The 22,146-nt window shown below is 36.4% G+C and overlaps 1 pseudogene; it reads right to left on the minus strand.

The window, feature by feature from the left end:
- Positions 1-11,425: 11,425 nt before the first annotated feature.
- Positions 11,426-14,040, minus strand: LOC120543328 (annotated as a pseudogene).
- Between the last annotated feature and the right edge of the window lie 8,106 nt (positions 14,041-22,146).

Genomic DNA, 22,146 nt, shown 5'->3' on the forward strand with positions numbered 1-22,146 from the left:
GGGTCGCACAGGGAGATTAATCATAAGATGAGAAAATCATGTGAGATGTTCTTGAGCATTGCTTCTGGTACTGAAAATTGTTGAAGCATATTACTCAAAGATCCGGTTTTGCCGTTAGGTCCATACAATATACAGTAGAAAATGATCAAAACTGCAGAAATGATGAAAACTTATGATGTAAGTAATACAGCTTGTTCTGTTGTATCAATCTGTTGTTATACAATTGTGGCTGATCATCATAATTTCCTCATATAATAATATTTTATTTATACAAATAATTTTTACATTCAAATTTGTTCAGAATTGCTGGGGAGGGCAGGATTCAAAGGTAAAGATCCAACACTCTGAGTTTTCCAAGGTAGTGTATTTCAGTGCTAGAGCATTTCTTTACATTTTTTTCACTTTACTGGTAATGTTGCCGGCTGTGCTTGGACAATTCGGACTACTTTTTGAGAATATTAGCAAACGTCACACCCTGCAGATACATTAAAATTATATTTTTAAACACAATACCGCTCTATAGTTCTATTTCTACATTAGACAGAATATTTATACCAATATTCACAATCTGCCTCTTACCTTTCCTTTTGAAATTACTAAATCCAGCTTGTGTCCTTCCTTATGTGTAGGCTGGCTGACATTTTCCCTAAGATCAAATGAATGCAACAAGTCAATAAATTCTATTGCCTTAGGGTCGCACTGAATATCCACATGAAAATTGAAATCCCCTACAATTAGAAACCTATTGTAATCAGTTATTATTATACATACTAAGTCTTAGAATTCTGATATAAATGGCACATTATATTTTAGAGGTCTATAAACGGTCAATATGAGAGACGGTGTCACTCCTTGAATAACTAAGGCAAAAAAGTCACAGGACAGTAAAGTGTCAAAACTGGTATGTTTATTGTTTTATCGGCTAGAGAAAATACTTACTAAACTGCCGCCCTTTTCACCTTGGTGAACCAAGTGAACAAAATTGTGTCTTACTGGTTAAAACTCATTTAGTAAAGCCACATTTAAGGTCTTGGAAGAGTATAGCTGTATTGGACTATTGGTGCACCTTGAAACAGCAATTAAGTTATTTGCGTTTTTCCTGCTTTGTCTGGACATTTTAGTTAGACCATGGTGTGTTACTATAGTGTTGATATACTGCACATCTATAGATGAAGCCAATGTAGAATGTTCATATTATAACAAAGATTTATAGTTCACAAGACTAAAGCTATGTAAAAAGATTAAAACGGCATCACAATTATCATTATTCTTTACTTTGAATTATTTACTAGATAGAGCACTGATGCTAAGTAAGGTCATTTTGTAAGTCACGTGTTTGTATGATTTCATCAAATAACTAATGACAGAGATACAGTATTTATTATAGCTGTAGACATTAATCCCTCATTGTATACTGGTTAAAATGGTGTATACTGGTTACACGTAGCTTAATATTAAACAGTTGTATACGCAATTGGTTAGATTTAAAATACACTATAATGTACATTAATATTAAGATTGAATCAAAGCTGATTAATTACCTTAGCTTTATTGTCTGAAAGGACCCAAGTACCTTGCCTGTTTGGATGTTTCCTATCTCTTCTGAATAAGTGCTAGAAAAATCTGATTGGGTCAACAAAGGCAAGGCTGTGCTTAGGACAGAAACTCTTCAACCAGGTGTTGAGGGAAAAAAGGCAAATAAAGACCTCATCTGAACAAAGAATTTGAAGTGGTCCATAGATGATGTTCTTTGTAGCTGAGTCTGGGTGTCTTTACTGTAAATGAAAACAACAATTCAAAGTCCTTTTTCAGTAACTCTGACTGGTGACTGCAAATGTCATTTGTTCCCCAGTGGAAAACCACATCGCCAAAATCTTTATACTTTGTAAGGACAGACAGAGGCTTTTTTTTAACAGTGTCCTCAACACTCAAACCTGGAAAGGAGAACATAAAAGTCTTCCAGTCAGAAGGTGCACAGTCCAGGTTTCATACAATGGGGTCCCTCAAAATGGCAACAGCACATTGAAAGACAGCTGGATTAGAGTTGAGAGCTTCAAATCGGTTGCAAAACTGCAACATTGGATATAGGTAAATCAGATACTAGCTGGCTTCAGATACTGCCTTGGTTTGGATGAAGCGGGCAGGCAATTGCTAGAAGTAAGGAAAGAAGCTCAGAATGCTCTGCTACATCGAGTTGCCTACACTCTTGTTAATCAGTCCATTGATGTGCAATGTGCCGAGTTGATCGAGAGGCGTAATTCTGACTTTTTTTTTTTACAATAGACCACTTTTACAGGAATCTATGATGACGTCCTGGCAGTTTCTTGCTGGGAAAATCTGCTTCCTGTTGAATGGTGGTTGGCAAACACAATGGAGCGATTGGGACTGTTGTGCAGTTACTTTCTCAAATATCTCTCCAAACTGACCATAGCATATGTTACACAATTAGTGGAGTGCAAAATGTTATCTAAAAAACTTGAAAAGGGATACAAATATTTTCATGAGAATTATCCTTTCAACTGCAAAGGTAAGTGCTCTCTTGTTAATACTATTTTGCTAGCTAGCATCATATGCCTTTCTAATTTATGAATGGAGCAATTTTCATTTTCTTTTGTTCTTTGTACATGATTTAGTATCAAACATGTTGAATATGGAGGTAGTGGTAAGATACAGAAACTACAGATCATTGTGTTTTGATATTTTTTCACTGCAGTTGTAATTTCTGTCACTGAGTACAAGAATTGAATATCAGAATTAGATTCACATTTGCGCTTGATTGCTGTTTCTTTGTTAGTCACATAACTGGTACATTGGAGTTTTAATAAAGATTGCTTTAAACATCATGATATTAAAACAAGTAAACATACCTGATGAAGGAGGACACACATAATCATGGCCTGTCAACATATCAATGTCGCATACTTTTCCGTGTCCGTCTCTTGTGTTTCAAGTGGCACATCAGACACAACTGTGAATGACTGCGAAAACATTCAGCATATAGCCGACATAGTGACGTAGGATGCCAGAAGTTTGGAGAAACTTGTAGTGACTTTTTTTACTTTCATTTTTCCTAGTCTTTGAATGTTCTCATTATGTTTATGTTTAAGTTATTGAATTGTAAAGTGTGTATTTTTGCTTCAGTTGTGCACTCAATATTTTCAGTTTGATGTATAAGTTAGTTTACGTATGTGAATGTTTAAAATTATTGCACCCTTGGTAAGTGGAGTGAGGTATGATCAAATTTGATTATGTGCTGTTTCATGTATTCTGTTTCTGTGTGAAATATGTTAAAAAATAAATTTTTATATTTTCCTTTTGTTTATACTTTTCATGGTGCTCACAAAAGTATAAGGTTAATAAATGGATTTAAAGTTTGAGGAGTGAATAAAGACGAAAGCACCAGTTTGGGGCGCTCTGCAATTTTGATTTTAAAAAATTGAACAATAACATGCTGAAAATCATCTCCCAAACAGCTCTCTGCTGGGTCATACATGAAAAACTGCTCTTATTTCCCACCTGTACTGCTGTTCTACTTAAAGCAGGATGGTAAAGTGCCCGTTTTGAGACATTTACAATGTACAGATGGAAGGTAGTTGTTATCAGTGAAATGCAGACTACATACACAAGAGTTATCTCGATTAACATGAAACACTGAGATTGTTTTTGTTTTGAAGTAGAACAAAATGGAACACTACAAGAACTTTTTGGTTTGGTTTCAGACATTGTTATGATACTGTATAACCGGATATGCCAGCAAGCAAACACTTCCGGGTTTATGAGCCTGGAAGTGTGAAAGTGGCCTATCATTCGTGTGAGTTTTGCCTACAAGGCAAAAAAAGTACATCAGACCATGTTTAAACATTAACTAACTTGTAAATAAATATTTTCTTTGTGAACATACTGCAATCAGCAATATTACACTGAACTGCTGGGCATATGTGGGAAAGCATCAGCCAAAAAACATCCAGAGCAGTTATGAACAGAAATGTGAATTTTACATCATGACACAGCACCTGCACACAGTGCTGTACCATAACAGTTTGCCTGCACACATTGCGTTATCAGTCAGAGAGTTTTGATTGAAGAGTATGTTGTGGACTTTTAAAAAGGTATTTTGTAAATAAATAATGTTTATTTGCACCCAGGACTTGTTGTGGTTCTGTCTAGGGTTTGGGGGGGTTTGGTGGGCCCTCTGGAAGTCACATAGGCAATGGTAGCATTCCCTCTTTTGGAGAATATCACCAATGTCAGGCTGAGTATTTATGATATATATATATATATATATATATATATATATATATATATATATATATATATATATATATGTATGTATGTACATATATACTTATAAGCCAATTTACACATATTAGAGCCAGATGCATTTCTAGGGTTTACAAATATCAGGGTCTTAGCCCCTTTTTTAATTTAAACATGCGATCTTACATATACTGTATATAAAAACTGTATATAAAATATAAAATTGAAGAGTAGAGTTAGAGTTTTGTATTCAAGCTTATACAGTACATACAGAAATTTGTACAGCAGGAAGGGTCATCCTTGTGGTTTTGCTAACAATCATAAACTGAAAAAAAGTTTGGGGGCTATATGATATATATTGGACAAAACTTTCAAGGGCTCAGGGCAATAGTTAATGTTTATGTTGGAGCCTTTCTCAGCAAGCAATGGGCACAGGCAGGAGCAACACCTGCATATGGCTCCAGCCTATAGCAGGGTAAACACACACACATGCACACACATTTCAGGGGACAATTTGGCATCACCAGTTCAGCTGCCATGCATGTCTTTTTGACTGTGGTAGAAAACTATAGTAAACCCATGTGGACCCGGTTCAGAATCCTTTATTGCAAGGCAGCAACTCTACCACTGTAGATTTGATGATTATTAACATATTTACATTAACCATGGCCTTAAAAATATTGAGGAAAAATGATCCTTTATTTGAGACTTATTTTAGTAACATATTGTATACTTTGGCTACTTACACTCTTTATGCTTTGCCCATGTCAGTCATACCTCAGGTTCACATTTACTGAAATACTGTTTCCACTTTTTTCCCATTGTTTGTAGTAAAGGGGCCATTCAAGAACATGTTCAAATTTATAAGGTGGATTATTATTATTTTAAGCCATACATGGTTACTGTGTGTACAGTATGAGGAGTGGCTAAAAGCTTGTGCACAAGCACATTGTTTTAAGTTTATTTGAGATTTACAAAGAAGCTTGACACGGAATATGGGATACATATCTTTTTTTTTTTTTTGACTTGTATGTTTTAACAAAATTTTACAATGGAACCTAAGAAGCTAAGCAAGGTTTTATACATCAGGTCCCTGGAGTAGTGTGTATAGTTTTGGTCTCCATATCACAAAAAAGAAAGTCCAGAGGAGACCAACTAGACTGATTCCTTATGCTGTATTCCTGTATGCTTACATTTAAAATCCGCGATGGAGTGAAGCCGCGAAAGTCGAAGCGCGATATAGCGAGGGATCACTGTATTTGATTGCAACTAATCATTTTGTGTTTGAATTAATTTTTCTAGCTGTACTAATTTACAATTCTGAAGTAGGTGGAGGATAGTCTTCTGAAACATGTTGGCTAATACTGGTTTTAACAAGACTGGACTTCTGGACATGTCAATGAGAGCCATATGGCCACAGCTTATCAATGTTAACAGAATTGGACTGCTTAATGAATTCATTTAGTTTCACAGTATTGAACCTTTGAATAGGTTTATGTGATCAATGTCACTGTTGTTGTTTATATTGATTTAAAGTTTTATCATTTGAGCAGCCCCAGTGGATTGATGTTAATAGAAAGGGTTTTTTTGTGATCTATATGGTTATAGTAAATTGGAGTTACTATCTGTATTATTGTAAGAAAAAGTGTTAACGAAATGTATTTTTTTATATGATTCAAAAGAAAAATATCCTTGTAAAAAATACTTTTGTTGGCAAGTATTCTTCTCAATGTGTATTTCTAATTAAATTTGTAGACTTGTTATGAGCATTTTTTGTTTATCAATTTTTTTTATGATTACTTTCTGAAAACCTGTTCTATTGTTTGTTAATTAGCATTACAGGTTTATTTGGCTTTATTAGACAGTTGTTAGAGTGTTTCTTAATTTTGTAACAATGGATCAGGAATTATTTAATAAGGAATATATGTGTCTATTATAAAGATTATTTTCATTAATATTCAAGTTTAGATAAACAGTTGCTTCAGATTATTTTATTAAGGTACTAAGGGGCTTATCCCCTGCTCACTTCGCTTGCCAACCCCTTGGCCTGCGCTACGTGCCAACCACTTCATGTCTCTGCTGCTTGCGTTGTGAAGAGAGAAGCTGAACTCATCCTAAGGAGATGTGGTAGCTCCTCTGGAACCCCCTCTTAAACGGTGACATGGAAACGGAAACAAATACATTTTTTTTCCTTCTCTTTGCTCAATTAGCTGCTGGCTTGCTGCTGCTGCCATGCCGCATGATCTGCATCTCACGTGGTGCTTCAAACATTTAAAAGCCTGTACAGAAGCTGTCTTTGTCATCTACTCTTTGTCTTTTATTTCCGGCCCCAGGCTTGGTTAAATCTGTTGGCACCCCTGGTCTCGTCTTGCGGGACGTGAGTTCTTGATATTTTAGTTTGTAATTTAAAAATGGAATAAGAAAATCTAACAACATCACATTAAAGTCCGATTAATTCGGAAAAGAATGATACCAAACATAGATATGTAGGTTTTAAAATCAGCCCAAATTAAAGCGTGATAAAAAACGTGACATTAAAAATTCACATAAAATCGTTGCACTTTTAGGCTTAGGATTTTATATATATATATATATACAACCCCAACTCTAATGAAGTTGGGACGTTGTGTAAAACGTAAATAAGAACAGAATACGATGATTTGCAAATCCTTTTCAACCTATATTCAATTGAATACACTATGAAGACAAGATATCGGATGTTCAAACTGATAAACTTTATTGTTGTTTTGCAAATCTTCACTCATTTTGAATTTGATGCCTGCAACACATTCCAGAAAAGCTGGGACAGGGACATGTTTACCACTGTGTTATATCACCTTTCCTTTTAACAACACTCAGTAAGCATTTGGGAACTGAGGACACTAATTGTTGAAGCTGTGTAGGTGGAATTCTTTCCCATTCTTGCTTGATGTACAACTTCAGTTGCTCAACAGTCCGGTGTCTCCATTGTCACATTTTGCGCTTCATAATGTGCCACACATTTTCAATGGGAGACAGGTCTGGACTGCAGGCAGGCCAGTCTAGTACCCGCACTCTTGTACTATGAAAGCCACGCTGTTGTAACACATACAGAATGTGGCTTCGCATTGTCCTGCTGAAATAAGAAGGGACGTCCGTGAAACAGATGTTACTTGGATGGCAGCATATGTTGCTCCAAAACCTGTATGTACCTTTCTGCATTAATGGCGCCTTCACAGATGTGCAAGTTACCCATGCCATGGGCACTAACACACCCCCATACCATCACAGATGCTGGCTTTTGAACTTTGCGCTGATAACAATCCGGATGGTCCTTTTCCTCTTTGGCCCAGAGGGCATGACGTCCATGATTTCCAAAAACAATTTGAAATGTGGACTCGTCAGACCACAGCACACTTTTCCAATTTGCGTCAGTCCATCTCAGATGAGCTCAGGCCCAGAGAAGCCGGCGGCGTTTCTGGGTGTTGTTGATATATGGCTTTTGCTTTGCATGGTAGATTTTTAACTTGCACTTGTAGATGTAGTGACAAACTGTGTTAACTGAAAATGGTTTTCTGAAGTATTCCTGAGCCCACGTGGTAATATCTTTTACAGAATGTTGTCGGTTTTTAATGCAGTGCCGCCTGAGGAATCAAAGGTCACGGGCATCCAGTGTTGGTATTCGGCCTTGCCTCTTATGTGCAGAGATTTCCCTAGATTCTCTGAATCTTTTGATGATATTATGGACAGCAGATGATGGAATCCCTAGATTCCTTGCAATTGTACGTTGTTCTTAAACTGCTGGACTATTTGCCCACGCAGTTGTTCAGAAAGTGGTGAACCTCACCCCATCCTTGCTTGTAAACGACTGAGCCTTTTGGGGATGCTCCTTTTATACCCAATCATGATAAACACCTGTTTCCAATTAATTTCCACAACGTCCCAACTTCATTGGAATTGGGGTTGTAGAGTAGATAAAAATGGCATACTTTCAAGCAGCTCTGTACCAAATAAAATAAATGTTTTTTTTTACACATTATTTGTTAGGTTGCTCAGACTTTTTCTTCAAATATGCCTCTTTTGACAGTGAGTGATTGTCAATTTTTTGTCTGCATTTTGCAGAGTATATTGAATTGATGACTTTTTTGTGTTTTTGGTAGATTTGGGTATTCTGTACAATAATATAGTTTCCTGTGGTCTAAATTTAGTTGAAAACAAACTATAATTTATCTGGCATTATTATAGGTGTGTATACTAAGCAATACATTTAATGTATGTCTTTGTATTTTCAGGCATCATTTTTTTCCTAAGATAAGTCCTCTTATGTTAATGCTTGCACACAGAATGTTTTTTGTGTTGGTGGGTTTATTTGCAAATGACAAAAGAGTGAAACACTTACTGGGGATGAGTACTTTGAAGAATCCATGAATTTATTTTGGCCTTTTGTCTTTTTTTTGTTTGTTTTAATAACTCTGCTACATGTGACAGTTCTCCTTCAAATCCCCTTGAATCTATAGCACTTGCTATTTTAAATCTGTAGAGCTTGCTTTACCCAATAAACCTGAATCTACACATCAATGGAAAGGAACTTGACTTGCAACTGACAGAATCCTCATATATCTTCTAGTGGTTGTGCTTTTAACTAGACACTCAAGCCACCTCAATTTTAGATGCACAGTATTCCTACTTCTTGGTTCTCCACAATCTTCCCTGGAAATATGGAAGGACAAAATATTTTTCAGATGGTTTTAACTTTTTGAGCCCCTTTAAAATGTAGTCTCAATTGCTTTCATCTGCAATACCAGACTAAAATATATTATGAACAAATTTGTTCACATTATCCCCTAGTTGCACAAAAATAAAAGCAATAGATAACCTATCAGCTTGCTTCAACAACAACAACAACAACAACAACATTTATTTATATAGCACATTTTCATACACACAGTAGCTCAAAGTGCTTTACATAATAAAGAATAGAAAAATAAAAGACACAATAAGAAAACAAAATAAGTCAACATTAATTAACATAGAATAAGTAAGGTCCAATGGCCAGGGGGGACAGAAAAAACAAAAAAAAAACTCCAGATGGCTGGAGAAAAAAATAAAATCTGTAGGGATTCCAGACCATGAGACCGCCCAGTCCCCTCTGGGCATTCTACCTAACATACTTCCACTTATTTTTTACCATATTATTCTAAGCTGATGTTCATGCAGTCATTTAACACAGTATCTGACATATAATAGATGTATTTGTTTCACACAAAAAAGCTGGTTGTGCCAAACTCTCCTCTTTTAAGTTAGTGGGAAACCGATGTGTTATACTATTTGAAATTGGAAAAAATCAAATACTCAGTTAGAGGATCCGTACAGACTTTTTTCAAAACATGGCAGGATCTAATCAGTAATATTTTAAAATAAGCTCATAAAGCACAGAGAATTTATTAATTTAGGTATGTTTACAAGCCTTAAATTTCACACCGTTTGGCTTGCTCTCTCTCTCAGGGGTGGGGATCAATTTGTTGCACTTAAAAATAGTTGACTCCACAAGTTTAATACGCCACCCCTACTTTTTACAAGTTAGTATGATTTCCACTGTGGCAACTCTTTGTGAGAAGTACTTCCAGTGGTCAATTTTAAAAACACTCTGCACTCTTCAACAGTTGTCCTTAAGTACATGATTAACTTTTAGTCACATAATGCCTTTTTATTGCACTTTTCTGAATAGCTTCTAGAATTGTGTTTTTTTGTCAGTTTTTGTATGATGACCAGAACTGCATGCAGTACTCTTTTACGTTATCTCACTAATGCATTATAATGAGTGGATAGATAGATAGATACTTTATTAATCCCACGGGGAAATTCACATACTCCAGCAGCAGCAAACTGATAAAAACAATATTAAATTAAAGAGTGAAACAGACAAGTAAAACAGACAATAACTTTGTATAATGTTAACGTTTACACAACCCCGGGTGGAATTGAAAAGTCGCTTAATGTGGGGGAGGAACGATCTCCTCAGTCTGTCAGTAGAGCAAGACAGTGATAGCAGTCTGTCGCACCTTCAACATACTAGAACATTAGAATGAACAGTCTAGATGAGAACAGACCATTCAGCCCAACAAAGATCACCATTCCTATCCACTTAATTCTTCTAAAGAACATCAAATCTAGTTCTGAGATTCCCTGAAGTCCTACTGTCTACCACACTACTTGCTAGCTTATTCCATGGATGTATGATTCTCTGTGTAAAGAAAATCTTACACTGTGTGAAATTTATTCTTAAAAAGTTAATCAAACGCTGTCCCCGTGTTCTTGATTAACTCATTTTCAAATAAGTCTCGATTCACTGTACTAATTCCCTTCATAATTTTCAATACTTAAGTCATGTCACCTTAATTTTCTTTTTAATTTTCTTTTGCTTAAACTGTATAGACTCAGCTCTTTTAATCTTTCCTCATACTTCAACCCTGTAGTCCTGAAATCTCTTAACTTTTTCTAGTGCTGCTATGTTATTTTTGTAAGTTGGAGACAGAAACTGTATATAGTACTCTACATGAGGCCTCACCAGTGTGTTATAAAGCTTGAGCATAACCTCCTTCTTAGTGGCTTTTGAGCACTGTCTGGAAATTCCTTCTCATAATGTGTACTTTTAATTTTCAGACCTCCCATTGTGTATTCAAACCTAACATTTTTGCTTCCTTCAAGCTGTACCTCTTGACGGCCTTTCATTTGCCTGTTGGATTTCCTGTTTTATTCCTGTTTCAGTCTCTCACGTAAAACATTTATATACAGTTCAAATTCCGTTACAACAAACTGCCAGGGACCTAAAACATATTTCATTTTCATTTTCACTTTTTGATTCTTGTTTTGAATAAAGATAGAATTATTTTGACTTTTGTGTTCATGATGAGGCTTTATGTTGGTAATAATGATAAATTAGAACATGATTATATTCTTATAATAAATTCCTATATGATTTATTTATCAAATGAAAGCAAAACATGTATATTTTAATGCAATAGGAAATAGGCAATGAACAAGTCTAGTGGGTAAATAACAACGTATATTTATATTAATCTTAATCATCTAAGGTTACTCATATCAACATAAGTTTAAAAAAGAAAAAATACAGTTATACAGTAAATGAGATGCATACTCTGCATTATCATTTTATTTTTAAAGAAAATCAGTAATCTTGGGCTGCACAGTTTGTTTTTTTTATAAAACTCTCAAACAAGACATCTTCCACCTGCTTTAGCAGATTGAAAACAACCTCATTTGTTCTCTCTGAGCAAGAAAGATAATTTTTGACCTGTTGAAATACAGACAAAGCTTGAGCAGCAGTCATTTTCGCCTCGCTAATTGGTCCTTTTTTGTCACTGCTATCACTTGAGCTCTCTTCCTCAAGCTGGCACTGAGAAGAAACACTTTGCAGAATTTCAGAGTCAGCGAGTACAGCGGAAACTAGGAGATCATTGCCAGCATCCACAAAGTCCTGAAAGCTCATCTGCTCACAGAGAAATTTAGGCCACTTTTCAGCAACTGAAGTCCAGAGATCAGTAATAGTAGAATCTTGCAACATCTCTGGATCCTCAACTAATGAGTCAGCATCTGAAGCTGTAAGGATGCCACTTTTTTGCCAACACTTTGCTATAGTGCTTTCTTTAACTTGTGTCCAAGCATTTTCATCTCAACCTGTCTACAAGTTATGCTGACAAGAATTTTTCTCAGCATTTCCTTGTGATAATACACTTTTAGGGTGCGAATGGTGCCCAAATCCAATGGCTGAAGCACTGCTGTGCAATTGGGTGGGAGGAACTCAATGCGAACATTATCTAAATGTGGAAACATGCTGTGGGCAGCACAATTATCAATAAGAAGCAGAATCTTCCTTTTCTTTTTCTTAATATCATTGTCAAGTTGTCACAGCCAATTTCCAAAAATGTCATCCAAGCTTGCTGGTTTGCTTTAGAAATGCAACTCGCTTAAAACACAGAGGGTTGGTCGACTTGCCAGTAATGAGAGGAATAACTTTGTGGCTGCCAATTGAATTGCAACAAAGTAGAGCTGTCAACCTTTGTTTAGATTTTTTTCCTCCTCGGCATGGATCACCTTTGAGTGCTGAAGTGCGATGTGATAGCAGCTGGTAGAACATTAAAGTCTCATCATCATTGAAGATGTCTTCAGGCTCATAAGCTGAAATGATTTTCCTGATTTCACCTGCACGCCATTTGTTTGCTTTTTCAATTGGAACTGCAGATTCTTTTCAACAGATTGCTGTGGCTGAAATTCTAAAACAATCCCGAAAGTGAATTAACGAACCCCAACTGGCAGTAACATCTTCGTGGCCTAAGGAAATAGACAGTGACTTTGCTTTTTCTTGAATAAGTGGCCCACTAATAGGAATGTTTCTTGAACGAGCATCACTGAACCACATAAAAGCTGCTTTTTTGACATCTTGAAATGCAGCTGGTCGCATATGTTTGCACTGAGGCCCAAGGTTTGCAACCCAAGATTTTTCTTCTATTTTTGATCAGTCTTTAAAGAAAATTAACAGTTGTCAATGGTGAAATTCCAAATTCACTGGCAACATCTTTTTTCTTTTTTTCTGGAAGCGAGAGCCACAAAAATGTGAAGGTTTTTTTTTTTTTCTATTGTGAACTGTTGATGTTTTTTTGTATCTGCCACTTCTATAGGAGAGTGACAAGGAGTTAAATTCCAATGGATGTTTTTCAAATGTTGACGAGCAATAAGCAAAAGGTATCACTGAAAACCACAGAAAACAAATACAGCAAAAAAAAAAAACAGTGCAAAGAAAGATTGAAGAAAGAGAAAATGTTTCTGCTCAGGGATTATTATGCACAACTGAGCTGTGACCACAAAACTAACTGTTCTGTGGATGATTCATTCATGCATGTCAAGGTCTTTTGGGAAATTCTTTGTAATGAAAGTATCTGTTGAATGTATTTCATAGTAACGAGATTTGTATAGACTCTGTCTTATGGGGGAACTGTCGTGACCATAAAAATACTTGGTTGTAATGAAAATTTCGTTGTAATGATATTCATTGTAATGGAATTTGACCTGTATATTAAAATAGCAGTGGCCCAAGCACTGCCCCCTGTGGAACACTACACTTAACAATAATGATAGGGTTCCTTGTACCATAACCCTCTTCTTATTGTGGCTGAGCCAATTTTTGCATCCATCTGTAAACAACACCCTGAACTCCCTCTTCTTTTAGTTTGATGCCAAACTAATCATGTGGCACCTTATCTTATATTAAGCAACTTTTTCAGATAATAACATAACTACCCACAATTTTATGGCTGCAGAAAGCTGAGAAACAATACAGATTTATCACCATCATTAAATTTGCAGATGACACAGTCATGCTCACCAGCAATGGAGATAATTCACCTTACAGAATGGACACATGACAATTGGTGAACTGGTGCAAATGTAACAATCTGTCTCTTAATGTGGACAGGACGAAAGAGATGATCATTGACTTCAGGAAGGCCTATACTCCACTGCACATCAAGGGCTCTGGAGTGGAATTAGTCAAAAGCACCAACTTCCTTGGTGTGCACCTGGTAGCAGACCTTACTTGGTCAATTAGCACCACCTGCAGACTCAAGATGGCACAGCAGCATCTCTACTTCCTTTGGTGACTGAAGAAGGCAAGACTACTGCACCCCATTCTTTTCCATTCTCACCACATTTTACAGTGGCACCATCAAGAGTGTTCTGACCAACTGCATTACTGTCTGCTTTGGAAACTGCAGTGTCTCTGACCATAAGGTCCTACAGCAGATAGTGCACACAGTAGATAAGATTATTGGGACCTTTGCATCTGCAAAGCCTATAGCATTGAGAAGGACCACTCCCACCTCTCCCACCTCTCCCACTGTCTCTTTGTTCCACTTCCATCTATCAGAAGGTACTGTAGGATCCAAACAAGTTCAGCCAAGTTCTGCAACAGCTTCTACACCTTGGCTGTCCAAACTTAGAACTCCGTGCTGCCCCACTGCCCTTACATCTGCTCCTAGTACCTTATTTGCAGTATATGTAGTATATTTGTCACACTTGTTACTACAGTTGTCTTTTTATTAGAAGTTGTTATTTATTTACTTACTAGCAAAATACCTGCGCTTCGCAGCGGAGAAATAGTGTGTTAAAGAAGTAATGAAAAAGAAAAGGAAACATTTTAATAATAATGTAACATGAATGTCAATGTAATTGTTTTGTCATTGTTGTGAGTGATGAGTGTTTCTGTCATATATATATATATATATATATACACACACACACAAAACATATATATATATATATATATATATACATATATATATATATATATATATATACATACATATATACACATACATCCACATATATATACATATCTACATATACACACATACATATACATACACACACATATATACACACAAATATATATATATATACATACATATCTACATATATACATATACACACATATTATATATATAAGGAAGAAAAATGAAAAACATTATTTGTACAAAATCTTAATTTATTTATCCATTCCTAAATAATTAAATGGGCAGGCTATTTCGTATGAGTGCAATACGCTGCTTGTTAAAACAGATGACTCCCGCTCTTACGTGCAAGTCTGCGTGGATATTATGAACTATCTTTTCTGTTCAAGTTATATTTAAATTTTAAATAGAAGGAATTTTTATTTAGTCGACAGAATATTATTCCGGAATAAATCAACTCAAACCTTAAATAACTTATAATATTTTGCTCTCCATAAAAATATATCCTGTCTAAATTCTACAAGTTAGAAATAAAGTAAACGTTAAAAGAACAAACATTCAAATTTCTTTACTCTTATGTAATTTTATATAAAAATAAACTTAAATTTTAAATATCCCAAAAGATTTTGCTCTCCATAAAAATATATCCTGTCAAAATTATACAAATTCAAATATGAACATGGTGCATAACAAAACCTGGAAAAATAAATAAAATTTGTTCTTTTCAGCAAAAACAAATGAAATCATTTAGTTGTCTTTGCTCATATGTCATTTTGTCAGAGCTGGACGCCTGGCATCATTTTTTGGCAAGAAGTTTGTTTATATTTGGTGTGAGGTTCTGTGTTGTGGAGATTCTCAGGATGGACTGCGGGTGCTCATCAGTGAGGCGACTCCTGTGTGCTGTTTTGTTAGTCTTCATGACTGAGAAGAGCTTCTCACACAGATATGTGGTACCAAACATGCACAAGGTTCAAGCCGCATGTAGACGGAGCTGGAGCATTTGTGCGGGAATGGAGTGAATAAACTGTGCGGGCCGTGCAGTATCGTACTTTGCCTTCAGTGCGCCATTACACTGCAGCTCAATCACCTCCATCTGAATCTGCACAGGTCGGTGCAGTTTCTACATCGACGGCAAATGGGTTGCGAAACAACTCAAAATTCTTTTTTTATTCTTCAAAGTCACCAAAGCGCCGTGCGAACTCAGTGCTCAGTGCGCTCTGTTTATCAGCAAAATGCGTATTTGGGAACACTGTTGTGCTGACTTGGTTCAACATTACTTGGCAACAGGGAAAGTGGGGCAAGTTGCACTGGTGCATTTGTGTCTCCCATAAAAGTAGCTTCACTTGAAATCACTTTGTGATTTTGCACGGGTAAAAACGTCTGCTGAAGTGTCAGATTCTTCTTTAACTCTTCTGCTTTCTGTATATTGTGCATTGCATTCAGGTCTTTCAGGTTATCCTGATGTTTTGTCTCATAGTGCCGTCTTAGATTAAATTCTGTAATTACAGCCACATTAGCTCCACAAAGAGACACACAGGTTTACCGGCAATGTCAGTAAACATATACTCAGCCTCCCATCGGTTTTTAAAGGCTCTATGTTCAGAATCACCTTTTCTCTTCGGCATCGTGTGAGCTAGCTTCGCAATAACTTGCAGCATCATAAACTAGACTTGATTAACGCGGTAAGTGTTCGGCAAGGCAGCTGAAGCGCTGCATTATGGGATCTGTAGTTTATTGTGTTACCTGCGCTTCATATCCCTGGGCCATTAATAACAATAATACAGTATATAAAATGATCTCGCGGGCTGGATTTAATTACACGCCGGGCCGGATGTGGCCCGTGGGCCTTGAGTTTGACACATATGGACTAAATAGAACTTGAAAAGATATATTTTTTCGAATGTGATCGCGCAATTCAGATCGAGTTGACGCGCACTACAGTACATCGAGCCCGCGTGCTATTGTGGTTTTGCCTGCGTGCCTCAATAAGTTACCTCCCTCTCTTACTTTTTACCGCATCTAATGAATACACTGAGTATGGCTTTACCAAAACAATCATTGATGGCGAATAAAGTATCCATTATTCATAAAGCTTCAATTGGTGATCTGTCTTTCTGCTAACCGCATATTTTTTCATACGTGGGGATGCGAAGGTAAAATGAATAAAAATGCGTTTACCGTATCCCTCTCAGGAATCAAACCTCAGACGTTGAGTGGCCTCTACTATTGCGCCAATCTATTTGAAATATAATTCGTTTTGGAACTGTTGCTTTTGTCTGTGCATTGTTCACGTGAGCAGCTGAATATCATACTAATAAAGGCTCACTCACTCACTCACTCACTCACTCACTCACTGACTCATCACTAATTCTCCAACTTCCCGTGTGGGTGGAAGGCTGAAATTTGGCAGGTTCATTCCTTACAGCTTCCTTACAAAAGTTGGGCAGGTTTTATATCGAAATTCTACGCGTAATGGTCATAACTGGAAGCAGTTTTCTCCATTTACTGTAATGGAGATGAGCTTCAACGCCGTGGGGGAGTTTCGTGTGACATCATCACGCCTCCCGTAATCCGCAACATAGAAAACCAGGAAGACCTCAAAAAGCGCTGAAGAAAACATGCATTATATAATTGAGAAGGCAGCGAAACAATAAGAAGCGGCGAGTGACATATACAACCATATTCATGAGTTCTGCTACTTGCAAAGCACGATGTAAACCTACACTTTAAATTAAGTTCATAGACAGGCTGCGCTGGCGTTTGTAATTTAGTGCCTGCCCATATAAGGCCGTCCGTCAGCGGCAATCAATAGCAAACTGCCACGGGTAAATATTCACGGGTGAAGGACTGTGCTTATGGAGGGAAGATGAGATGGTCAGGGTGGTGTTTGACACAAACTCAGCGAAACTGCGAGAGAAAGTTTTAAGTGCCAGGACTAAGGTAACATTAAATACAGCCATGGACATAGCTGGCACCAGCACAGCTGGGAACCTTCGATGCATGTACACGAGTGGCTCCGTGAACTGGCGCAGTGCACAGATAAAAGCAACAGTTCCAAAGGCTGAACAAAACCGAATTACACAATTGAAAAGGCAGCAAAAATATGAAGCGTCTCATACATACAAGCATATTCATAAATCCAACTACTGCGGAAACAAAGCACCGTTGGAAAAAGTCAATGTCCGCTAAAGGAAGACAGTGTAAAAAACCCGTGCATGCAGTGTGTCAGGTCTCAGATAAAGAAGAAGCGAGCTGTTTATTGATGCAGTAAGAAGAATCGATGAATGAAACCTGTCATCTTTACAGCGATTGACAAACCGGAATGTAACTTGAACAGAACACATCCTACAAATACGAACCTGATTGAAAGAAATAATGATAATCAAATCCTTGATGACAGCAACACTCAGTAACACTCACAAAACAAATACTGTATATTGACAGTCATGTTACGTTATTTTTAAAATGTTCCCTTTTCTTTTCTAGCTTTTTAACACACTACTTCTCCGCTCGATCGCGGGTATATATATATGTATATATATATACCCGATCTACATACTCGAATAATGGATACTTTATTAGCCATCAGTGATTGTTTTGGTAAAGCCATACTCAGTGTATTCATTAGATGAGCGGTAAAAAGTAAGGGCAGGGAGGATGACTTATTGAGGCATGCAGGCTGTAGTCTTGCGTCAACTCTATCTGAATTGCGATCACATTTGAAAAAATATATCTTTTCAAGTTCTATTTAGTCCATATGTGTCAAACTCAAGGGGCGCGGGCCACATCCGGCCCGGCGTGTAATTATATCCGGCCCGAGATCATTTTATATACTGTATTATTGTTATTAAAGCCGGGTATATGAAGCGCTGGTAACACAATAAACTACAGATCCCATAATGCAGCGCTTCAGCTGCCTTGCCGAACAGTTACGCGTTAATCAAGTCTACCTTAAGATGCTGCAAGTTATTGCGAAGCTAGCTCACCGATGCTGAAGAGAAAAGTTGATTCTGAAAATAGAGCCTTTAAAAACCGATGGGAGGTTGAGTATATGTTTACTGAACCCGTGTGTCTCATTTGTGGAGCTAATGTGGCTGTAATTACAGAATTTAATCTAAGGCGGCACTATAAAACAAAACATCAGGGTAACCTGAAAGACCTGAATGCAATGCAGAAGATACAGAAAGCAGAAGAATTAAATAAGAATCTGACACTTCAGCGGACGTTTTACCCGTGCACAATCACAAAGTGATTTCAATTGAGCTGCTTTTATGGGAGACACAACCACTTGCCCCACTTTCCCTATTACCAAGTAATGTTAAACCAAGTCGTCACTACGGTGTTCCCAAATCGCACTTTGCTGATAAACTGGCGCACTGAGTTTGCACGGCGCTTTGGTGACTTTGAAGAACAAAAAAAGTCCGTCTACATGCGGCTCGAACCTTGTGCATGTTTGGTAGCACATATCTGTGTGAGAAGCTCTTCTCAGTGATAAAGACTAACAAAACAGCACACAGGAGTCGCCTCACTGATGAGCACCTGCAATCCATCCTGAGAATCTCCACAACACAGAACCTCACACCAAACAGAAACGAACCTGTTGCCAAAAAAAGATGCCAGGCGTCCAGCTCTAAAATGACATATGAGCAAAGACAACTGAATGATTTGATTTGTTATTGCTGAAAGGAACACATTTTATTTATATTTCTAGGTTTTGTTATGCAGCATGTTCATATTTGAATTTGTATAATTTTGACAGGATATATTTTTATGGAGAGCAAAATCTTTTGGGATATTTAAAATCTAAGTTTATTTTTATAAAATATAAAATTACATAAGAGTAAAGAAATTTGAATGTTTGTTCTTTTAATGTTTACTTTATTTCTAACTTGTATAATTTAGACAGGATATATTTTTATGGAGAGCAAAATATTATAAGTTGTTTAAGGTTTGAGTTGATTTATTCAGGAATAATATTCCTGTCTGTTTTACCATTCCTACCAAAGATATTTCTGTCGACTAAATAAAAATTCCTTCTATTTAAAATTTAAATAGAACTTGAACAAATCGATAGTTCATAATATCCACGCAGACTTGCGTAAGCGGGTGTCATCCGTTTTAACAAACAGCGTATTGCACTGATCTGAAATAGCTGTGTGTGTATATATGTAGATATGTATGTATATGTATATATATGTTTATATATGTGTGTGTGTATATATATATATATATATATATATATATATATATATATATATATATATATATATATATATATATATATATATGACAACAACACTCATCACTCACAACAGTGACAAAACAATGTTTCCTTTTCTTTTCATTGCTTCTTTAACACACTACTTCTCCGCTGCGAAGCGCGGGTATTTTGCTAGTGGTTTTATATGTCACTCGCTCGCTTCTAATTGTTTCGCTGCCTTCTTAATTATATAATGCCTGTTTTCTTAAGCGCTTTTTGGAGCTCTTCCTGGTTTTCTACGTACTGCGTAATTACGTGGGAGGCGTTATGATGTCACACGAAACTCCGCCCACACAGCTTTCGAGCTCAACTCCATTACAGTAAATAGAGAAAAATAGCTTCTAGTTATGACCATTATGCATAGAATTTCGAAATGAAACCTGCTCAACTTTTGTAAGGAAGCTGTAAGGAATGAGCCTGCCAAATTTTAGCCTTCTACCTACACAGCAAGTTGGAGAATTAGTGATGAGTCAGTGAGTCAGTCAGTCAGTGAGGGCTTTGCCTTTTATTAGTATAGATTTCAAACTATTGCTTTCTAGTCACTTACCTATTATTTAATTATTTATTGTTTAGTATAATTTATTTATTTGTCTTGCACAGGGTCCTATGTTTATGTATATGTTCTGCAACTGCCCTGGGAAATGTCATTTCATGCCACTGTATGCTGAAATACTGTGTAAGGATGGTATGAGAATATTGCCACTTGTTTGTCTTTTTTAATTTTTTTAATTGCCTCTGTGTATAAGCTTGACAATAAGAATGCTTCTTTATTGAGAACTTCAAAATCTTTTTCAGCAGTTGTTTTATTTAGAATATGTTAACTATTTTGTATTAATGTTTCTTTTACAGGTATGTTGCATTTTAGACGTCTTTAAATGAAACTGCACTTTTCCAGTGTTTACCCAGTTTTCAAGATAGTCCAGATCTTTTTGAATTGCTGTTGCCACCTCAATATCTGCTATCGCTTCAGTTTAACTGTCGTCCTTGAATTTCACAGGGCTGTTAACTGTATCAGTATCAAATTTCTTTAATATAAATTACAAATGGTAATAATCCAAATCCAAAGAGTCCTCTAAAGACCTTAGCCCAAATAAAGCACTCTTCTCTTGCATGTATTCCTATTTTGTAAAATACTCCATAGTAATGAAGAACCTATTTTATAAAAAACTAAATGTGCCTGTTATTACTTCTGTCGGAGGTATTCTGTTGATTTATTCTTTTATAAATATGTGTGTGAAGTATTAATTTAGTACATTTGCAATTTCCTGCTAATTTTAATGGAATTTATTTATTTATTAATTTTATCTTTTAAATGCAATTTTTTATCCCTTGCATAGTTTCCGGTATTCTGATACATATGCAATTTTTGGATATTTTAATGTCATTTATTTAGTCTTTTCATTTTATATGCTTTTGAAATATATTCATTTCAGTTATTAGGAACTGCAAATGTTTTATTTTTCCACTCTATTATTTCTAGAGATTTCCTCATTCACTAAAAGTCTGCTTTCTCCAAATTGCAGGTGTTTATTATGGTATGTATACAGGATTTCAAATTTCACTATGTTGTTATCATTGCTGCTGAGAGAGTAAATACTTTCAGTTTTATTTACTATATCTTTTTTTGCTGAGGAAGACAAGATGTACACAGGCATTATCCTATGAAAGCTATAGAAAAACTGGCTGAAAACAGTCTTTTGCCCTGAGCATCATTTCAGTTTCCTGTTCCATATTTTAAACAGTGGCGTCCCAGTAAAAGTTTATAAAATGAAAATCCGCATGATTACCACATCATCATCTTCATTTAAGTAGTATTCTATGGTTAAAAATATCAGAATTTGGTGGCCTATAGGATGTTCCAATCACCCACGTAAGCATCTACTGTATATAATAAAAGCCCAGCGCGGTGTCCGTGCCCGTGTCTAGGACCGCGTTCCTTTTGGCTGTATAGCCACCCCGTAGAAAAGCCCCAGTCCGTTCCCTCTCAGAATTCCTGCTTACCCCCCTCCGGTCTTTCCCCTTTCCTTTTATTTTTCCTGTTCCCGAAAATCTTCTCAAAACAAAAGTAAAGAAATAGACAGAGCGTCACATTAACGTCTTCTTCCCTCTGCCTAATAAATAATCAATAAAATGAAATAAAAAAATCACGAAAGAAACAGAAACCACAACCTACCCTTACAGCGCCCACCGCTTCTGGCGTTACAGCCAAACACGTGGTGTATGCAGGTTATGAGGTGTGCCCGTACTACAACATATTATATTGTTCATATACTATTAACTATTTACAGGGATCAACTCTTTTGGGGAAGTTCATAACAAAAAAAAAAATTAAATTATAAATAA

This window comes from Polypterus senegalus, chromosome 13 (genome assembly GCF_016835505.1).
Source record: "Polypterus senegalus isolate Bchr_013 chromosome 13, ASM1683550v1, whole genome shotgun sequence".
In the NCBI taxonomy this organism is placed as follows: Eukaryota; Metazoa; Chordata; class Cladistia; order Polypteriformes; family Polypteridae; genus Polypterus; species Polypterus senegalus.